The 8,522-nt window shown below is 37.8% G+C and overlaps 1 protein-coding gene and 1 long non-coding RNA gene across 2 annotated transcripts in view; both read left to right on the top strand.

Annotated features, from left to right (window-relative positions):
* The window catches only part of LOC139185818 (uncharacterized), a 33,176-nt gene extending 26,254 nt beyond the window's left edge, over positions 1-6,922 (top strand). The window contains exon 2 of the long non-coding RNA XR_011569349.1: positions 433-6,922. This is a non-coding gene — a long non-coding RNA (uncharacterized lncRNA). The remainder of the gene's footprint in view (positions 1-432) is intronic.
* Positions 1-8,522, top strand: part of RAB10 (RAB10, member RAS oncogene family) — a 67,017-nt gene that overhangs the window by 26,922 nt on the left and 31,573 nt on the right. The gene's annotated exons all lie outside the window — the stretch shown is intronic.

Genomic DNA, 8,522 nt, shown 5'->3' with positions numbered 1-8,522 from the left:
TAACTTAATTGTGTTAATCACTTAACTCTAGTTAACATATGGGCTGAGTCTTGCTGAGTCATTTTCTCAGACTCTGTGGGCAAGGCTTAATTAAAGCCAGTTAAACAAACTTAAAGATATCTCATACCTCTTTGGTAGAAGTTAGAGAAAAGAAAGAGTTGTTGTATGTTTTATTTATTGTCTTTTAATAAAAAGGTTTTTTGCAGAGCAGTTACTGTATCATTCCACACAGATGATTCATTGTTGAGAGAGAATACAGTACACTGCAGCTAGGGGACGGGACTACTGAGGCACCTCTTTGTATTTTAAATTTAAGAATTTCTGATTTGCCTTATGCCTGTTACATCTATAATTTCATATATATATATATATTTTAATTAGAGCTGTTAATGCATTCTTAGTGTCTAATTGCAGCCTCTTTTTCCTCTCTAGACATCGAGATGCTTTGAAATTTTTATGGCCCCCAAATTGACTTTAAACTGTGATTAAAGCTAATGGTCCTGTCACCAGTAGCAAGCACCTGTCTAGTTGATGTCAGTAAACTGCATGTTGGCCTTTGTATTTAAAAAAGATAATCCTAACTGTCTTTGAAACTGTTGGATTACAGTGTTCTGGCATTTCAGATTTATGTTTTCCTATAATTTAAACTTTTGAGGCATATGTTGAAGATATTAATGTCTTAGGTAGCAAGATGTTTAAAAATCGGTAACAGTCTTGGTTTTGGAGCATTATATTTCCATGTGTGTTAGTCTTTGATTTCTCCTTATTTTTGATTGCCTGTTATATTGAACCATGAAGGATGGGCAGCTATAAATACTCTGAGAGCTTCTTGATTTTAATGATTGGGCTCCTTGGATTTGAAACTTTTTATGCCAGCTTTACCATGGAAGTTTGTGTTTCTCAGCTTTAAGTTTCTTTTTTTCTGTTTGACTTCTGGCCTTTTCACAAAATCTTTTGGCTCTTCTGGAAAGTTGAGAAATTTGAGCTTGTTTGTAGGCTAGAGTGCAGTAGACATGGTGGGGAATAGATTAAATCATGAACTTGTGATCTGAGCAAAACATTTATTAAGTCTGGTTTTATCTGTGTGTGTGTGTGTTTTAAACCATTTTAAAAATCATTACATTTTCACAGTCACTTAATGGAGTGACTGTACCTCTTTTTGAACTTCCTGGATTTTTTTTTCCTTTTTGGAATTGATTTTTATTTCATAATACTTAATATAGTTCAGCAAAATTTTTGGAGTACTCCTACTTTCCTTCTTATGAGCCTTGTGCAGTTCTGAAGAGGGCAAGGTAGGTTACTATTACATTTCATGTGTGTGAAGTAAAGTTAAATGACCTTGATAATGTGTCAGCTATATCAGAGCCAGGTCTTAAACATGGAAATAGAAAGCTTTGCAATTAGAAACATTTGGATTTGTTTTTTTGACTCCACCTAAATTTCCTCATCTGTTAAGAAAAAAAAAATCTTGCAAGAATATTGGAAGGCGCAAATAAAATACATAATGAAAGCTATCTAACATCTTATAGCATGTAGACTATCAACATATATTCATCTACCTCTGTGGTTCTCAAAATTTGGATCTTCTCAGACCCCACCTGTGGATCTTTTTTGACCAGAAAGTCAAAACTATTTTCATATTAATTCCAAGATGTTATTTGCCATTTTTCATTGTGGTAAATTGTAAAGTTTATCATTTTATATGAAATCGCTGGTCTTTGTGTGAATCAGGACAGTGGCACCAAGCTGGACTTGTTAGTATTGTGTTCTTCACCACCATGGACTCACAGGAGAAAACAAAGCTTAATTTCACTAAGAATGTCCTTGATGAAGCCAAAAGAAATTTTAGGTATCTTGATCCATGAGCGCAAAATGGGAAGTAAATATAAAATACTTCTGCCTCATTCTGTAACCGTGATGGCTGTTTCAAGGAAAAGCACTTGTGAAATTGTTTAAATTGGCCACTTTTTTTTTTTTTTTGAGAAACTCCATTTATCCTTGAAAGAACAACTGGCATCCTGTGGTTATTCAGACTTGAGTATTTGGCAGACACTTTTTCAAATGAATGAAATGACAGTATTTGTTGCCAACGAAAAATTTATGCTTTTAAATGAAAATTAGAATTTTGGAAAACTTGGGTCTGCTTCCATGAACTTGACAGCTTTCCAATTCTTCGAGATTCTCTTGATGAGGTCCATGTTAATATTAGCAAATAATTTTTTTCATATTGTGTAATGAGATGTGTCAGCATTTGGAAGGATTGTGTAGCTTAGTGAACTAATGTTTTCCAAATGATGTTATAAAATCATGCAAGGATAAAAAGATCCACTAAGAGTGTAAAGTAACTGATGAATTTAATGTAATAGAATATGAAAAATTCATTATGATTTTAGGTTCCACATTGCAACTAATCTTTAAAAAGTACAGCTTGGTGAGTTTTCTTATGTCAAAGAATATTTAGGATTATCTGAATAAGCTCTTAAAATAGTCCTCCTTTTCCAACTACATATCTTCATCCATCTAGGCTTTCTTCTATACTTCATATTCCTCATATGTTTCAGTCAAAGCAGTGAATTGCAACAGACTGAATGCTGAAGTAGATATGAAAATTGTGGACTATTAAGCTGGACATTAAAGTTACACACCTGTAAAATCATGCCACTCTTCTCGCTGTTTTTGTTTTGGAGAATATAATTATTTTTCGTAAATATATTTATGGGTTTATATATTTTAAAATACGTTGAAAGTGAAAGTCGCTCAGTTGTGTCTGACTCTTTGCGACCTCATGGATTATACAGTCCATGGAATTCTCCAGGCAAGATTACTGGAGTGGGTGGGTAGTTGTCCCTTCTCCAGGGGATCTTTCCAACCCAGGGACTGAACCCAGGTCATGGGCGTTGCAGGCGGATTCTTGACCAGCTGAACCACCAGGGAGGCCCAATACTGGAGTGGGTAGCCTATCCCTTCTCCAGCGGATCTTCCCCACCCAGGAATCAAACTGGGGTCTCCTGATTGCAGGTGGATTCTTTACCAACTGAGCTATCAGGGAAGCTCAATTTCTTGCATTAATAATTGAAAATTCTCTTAGTTTTAATTTCTGATATGGTAACTATAAATTTATATAATCCACATAAAAGCTCATTGGGCTTTTTGAGTAATTTAGAAGTTACAAGGGGTCCTCAGAACAAAAAGTTTGAGTACTAGCGGTGTGTACCTCTTCATTGCCTCTGTGGTCCATCCTAGCTCAATTTGTAATCTAGTAGGACAGACTGACACAAAATGAAAAGTCAAATGGTAGGATAATGTATGAAATAATGATATTGGGAAAAGTCACTTAAGGGGAATCCATTCAAAACAGTAAAATTTCCTAGCAAATAATGGAAAACCCAAAAATGTTGGGAAATTGTTGAGAAATGGAATTAAAACTTAATGAAACCTAGTTTGTTTTGTCTTGTATTTGACAAAATTTAGATAACTAATTCTTGGTTACTTTTTGGCATTGAGAGAAGGAATCTAATGTTGGAAAGGTTGGCATACTTTTTCTGATAAAATTATGTAAATAAAATCCTTGAATCTTTTGACTTTTATAGTATGAACATTGAAAGTCATTAAAAACATGTTTAATAGTCTTACTTGTTTCTTCAAGAGACTCTCTTAACCCTTTGTTCATATAATTTTAATTTTAGGCCCACTTCTGCTTATCTGTTTATCGGTTAACTATCTATTCCTTTGTCAGTGACTTAGCAGTTCTTCCCTATCATTTTTAAAATTTTATTATTTTTGTTTGTGCTGGGTTTTTGTTGTGAAGTGTGGGCTTCTCACCATGGCTTCTCTTGTTGTGTGGCCCAGGCTCTAGGTGCGCAGGCCTAGTGGTTGCTGTGTGCAGCTCTAGGGCACATGGAGTTCAGTTGTTGCAGCACCACAGGCTCAGTTGCGGCTCGTGGGCCCCAGAGTGCCTGGGCTCATTAGCTGTGGAGTGTGGGCTTAGTTGCTCCATGGCATCTGTAGTCTTCCCGGTCCAGAGATTGAAACCTTGTCCTCTGTATTGGCAGGCAGATTCCTATCTACTGTGCCACCAGGGAACTCCTTCCCTGTCATCACAGTGCACCTTTTACTGGATTTTCAGTCTCTGTTTATAACTAAATTTACACTGTATTATTGGAACATATAGTAAGAGACATAATAAGGATGTCCATGTGATGGCTGAGAGGTAGATGATAGTAAGTTCTCTATTTATTAGTATTTTCATGTTATATCTAGCTTTTTACAACCTTGTGACTTGAAATCTAGGTAAGGAAGACTTCTGTGGGCGTGCATGGAATCACTCTGCAGCATGTGGAATGTTTTAGGAAATGTAAAGGGCAAGTAAGAGGGTGCTCCTTTCAGGCAATTTGGAATTAATGCTTTCTATATTGTTATATAATTGTTACTCTATTTGATTTAGAAATGGTTAATTTTAACAGTTTAGAAGTAGAGTGCTTTGTTTTTAGCAGTCTTGGGAGCCCTCTAAATAGAAAAACAATTCCTTATTTGTTCTATGCTTGCAGTGAAAGATAACCAAGATAACCAATTAATGGGAGGTTGATATAAACCAGTATGAGTTAGAAGTGGGCTTGAACTTCTTAGATTTGTGCCTGTCATCATCATTTTGTAGCATAGCACAAAGAGAAGAAGAAAGAGCAATTGATAAAAGTTATGGAATGGAGAGATTGAGTTGAGTGACTGAATGAATCCTTGGATTTTTAAATTCCAGAGACTATAAACTTAAATACTTCCTTTGTTCTGCTCTGTAGTAATCTTTTGGTAGTATAGAAGTGCTGTGCTGTGCCTGGTTGACTGTATGACTCTTTTCGACCCCGTGGACTATAGCCCGCCAGGCTCCTCTGTGCCTGGGGATTCTCCAGGCAAGAGAGAGTGGGTTGCCATGCCCTCCTCCAGGGGATCTTCCCAACTCAGGGGTCAAACCCAGGTCTCCAGCATTGCAGGTGGCTTTTTACTGTCAGAGCCACCAGGGAAGCCCAGTATAATAGTAGACATAACTTTATACTGGAGACAGAAAAATAGCTTGGTTAACAATGAATTTTTTAAAATAGGCAAATGACTTCATCTCTTGGCCTTCATTTCTTGTCTGTAATAAAAGTAATACGATCTAACACTTAGGCTAGCTAACATGCTTGAAACTGTACTAAGGGGTTTACGTGGGTTGTCTTTTTGGTTCTTACATTAGCATTGTTCGAGAGATGGTTTGTGGAGTCCTACAAACCTATAGAGAAATAGCAGTGTCCCAGAAGTAATGCCTCTGTGAGAGAGCAAAGCAACATTTCTTCAAGAGATTTGAAGGAAAGTGACTTAAAGGCCAAAAAACATGCATACTACTTTGGGGCTTTAAAAGGGGACAGTAAGGACTTTCCTGGTGGCTCAGTGGTAAAGAATGTACCTGCCAGCACAGGAGACACGGGTTCGACCTGTGATCCAGGAAGATCTTACATGCTGTGGAGCAACTAAGCTGATGTGTCACAACTACTGAATCCCATGTGCCCTAGAGTCCATGCTCTGCAGCAAGAGAAGCTACTGCAATGAGAAGCCCACGCACTGCAACAGAGAGTAGTCCCTGCTCACCACAACTAAGAAAAGCCCATGCAGCAACAAAGACTCAGCACAGCCACAAAAAAAAAAAAAAAAAGGAATGGTAAACTGAAAGGCTGTAGTAGCAGTGGTAGTGTTTATATTGATTGGATCCTGAGGACTCAGTCTTTCCACCTTTTCTTTGTCATCTATCACCTTTGGTAACAGTGTATGATTGGCCCTATAGCGAAGGGAGGACCATTGCTCTAATTTCTTGCACTAATTTCCAGTCATGTTGCACTCTTTGCGACCCCATGGACTATGCAGTCCGTGGAATTCTCCAGGCAAGATAACTGGAGTGGGCAGCATTTCCCTTCTCCAGGGGATCTTCCCAACCCAGGGATTGAACCCAGGTCTCCCACATTGCAGGCGGATTCTTTAGCAGCTAAACCACAAGGGAAGCCCAAGAATACTGGAGTGGGTAGCCTATCCCTTCTCCAGTGGATCTTCCCGACCCAGGAATCAAACTGGGGTCTCCTGCATTGCAGGTGGATTCTTTACTAACTGAGCTATCAGGGAACCTCAGTTTCTTGCACAGCATTCTGTAAGTGACAGATTTTATTTATTAAAGTAAAAAATGGAAGCGATGGCATTCATAGTTAAGAGCATGGATGTTGAGGTATAAATGTTAGATAAAACAAAATTAGTAGCAAAAGCCAAGGACCCCTGGGAAGAATAATAAGTTGGGGTGAAAGGCAGAGGTTCTTCTCCCACATTTGTTGGGAGTGGAAACTGAGACTGACTTGGAGGTCTTGAAGAGACAGGTCTGGTTCTAAATTTTGAAGCAGCTACATGCGCAGCAGTGTGAGAGTACAGACTTCCTGGAGAGTAGAAGAAAAAAAATGCCAAGATGAGATAATATTGCTAAGGATATTGCTAAGGAATTAGAGAACAGTATGCTTAAATTTTACTAGTACATCTCCCCCCGCCCCCGCCCCCCACCATACACATCATTCTTAACAAGCCGTGTCTCCTAAATTGTTAAGTGCCAAAAGTAGAAATGTCCTTTATTTTCTGGTAGGGAAGAGTCCTCATCTTCTCCATTAAGTCATTTGTTGCCTAATACCATTTGAAGATCCTTCCCACCCACCTCCTCCTGCTTCTCTGTTGGAATGAAATGGTTTTGTGCTTTGGCTGGTGGTATCCTGAGTGGATCAGCACTGATTTAATTTGTTTAAGCAGATGTTTTGTCTCTCTGATAAAAACGCCAGAGAAGAGGTTGCTTGAAAGGTTTTTTTGGTTTGAATTTTAAGAACAAGAAAGAGAAAACATTAAAAAAAAAACACCTCATCTGAAAGCTAGAGGGGAGGAGAACATAAAGATTTGGGGAAGTCAAGTAAACAAGCAGGAGTTTAAAGTGGCTGTGTTTTCTTTAATACAGAGTAAACAAGTGCCATTGCAAAGCATTATTCTGACCAAATAACAAGTTGTCATGATATTGTGTAGAGAGTAATAAGCATTATGCATTAATAAGTTTGAAACAATTAATCAACAAGTCCTAGATTCTAAAGATTTGATGGCCTTTAAAGATAGTATATGAACTCATTTTAATGATATAGAAACACTTTAAAAATTTTGTATATTTGTTTGGCTCCATTGGGTCTTTATTGTGGCTTGTGGGATCTTGAAGTTGCACCATATGGGATCTAGTTCCCTGACCAAGGATCGAACCCTGGGCTCCCTGCATTGGGAGCTCAGAATCTCAGTCACTGGACCATCAGGGAAGCCCTGTAAACACTTTTAATGCATGAAAAGTTGTGAATATCCATAAAAGGGGAAGGAAGGTAGAATGCAGCGAAGGAGTAGAAGATAAGTGAGCAAACTCTGGAGAAGTTGAGAACAAAATTGCTGACTTGAGTTGCTGCTGCCTGTACAGTTTGGTCTGGATCAAGGAGAGTAAGATAAGGGCAGACCAAAAAGGATAGTTTGACTGACTAGTGTCGGAGAAGGATGAAACTGGGTAGCTGTGCTTAGTTGCTCAGTCCTGTCTGACTTTGCAAGAAATGTTTAAAACCAATAGAAAAGCTTAATTGAAGGCTTTTTATGTGCCATCCTAGACTTTTTACACATTTAACCCTTGTGTAATCCTCATAACATATTGGCAATGGAAGTTTTAATAACTGTTGTGGATGGGGGAAACAGGTCTAGAGAGGTTAAAGTTTCCGCCAACGCAACACAGCTAATGTGTGGCAGTCAGATAACACATTTGTCTGAATCCTTCATCACTTTGGTCCATGCTTCATTTCTTTATTCCTAAGGCAGGTTCACTGTCAGCCTTACACTTTTGTATTTGCTTCCTGATGTGTAGTGTATAACCTAATGGATCATCAGAATATGATTGTAGTAGTTTTGTAAGGATCATGATAGTTGAGGAAGAGCTTTTGATGCTGTGGTGAAATAAGAATTTATGAAGATAAATTTGGAGACTACCGCGTTCTGTAAAGTGCCTCCAAAATTTTGAGTAGTGTCTCTACCCTTTCAATTTCCTTCCATTACTTAAATCAGCAGGTATTTAATGTGAGTACACAGGACTAAGGTGACTTTTGAGGTGTTTTGTTTCTATACATGTGACCTGACAGCTGGCTTGTACTCTTAAGGACTCGTATCCTAGAAGAATGCCAGCTTGTAATAACAGAGAAGAATGGTGAATAAATATGCATGTGAAATATGTATATGTTTGTAATTCTGCATCAGTATTGCTGTTGGCTAGATCTAGGATAATAAAGAACAGTTTTCTTTTTAATAATTATATAATGAAAGAAAGCTAATTAGAAAATCAGGTGCAAAATCCAGATTACTTTAGCTTTGTTTCTTTAGTCTTAGTATCAGAATGCCAATATATTATAATGAAGATATGTGAGAAATATTATCTGTCATGGGTAGAGAAAGAATAATAC

The sequence above is a fragment of the Bos indicus genome, chromosome 11, assembly GCF_029378745.1.
Source record: "Bos indicus isolate NIAB-ARS_2022 breed Sahiwal x Tharparkar chromosome 11, NIAB-ARS_B.indTharparkar_mat_pri_1.0, whole genome shotgun sequence".
Classification (NCBI taxonomy): domain Eukaryota; kingdom Metazoa; phylum Chordata; class Mammalia; order Artiodactyla; family Bovidae; genus Bos; species Bos indicus.
The sequence above is the reverse complement of the archived record's forward strand: the minus strand, read 5'-3'. Positions and strand labels throughout refer to the sequence as shown.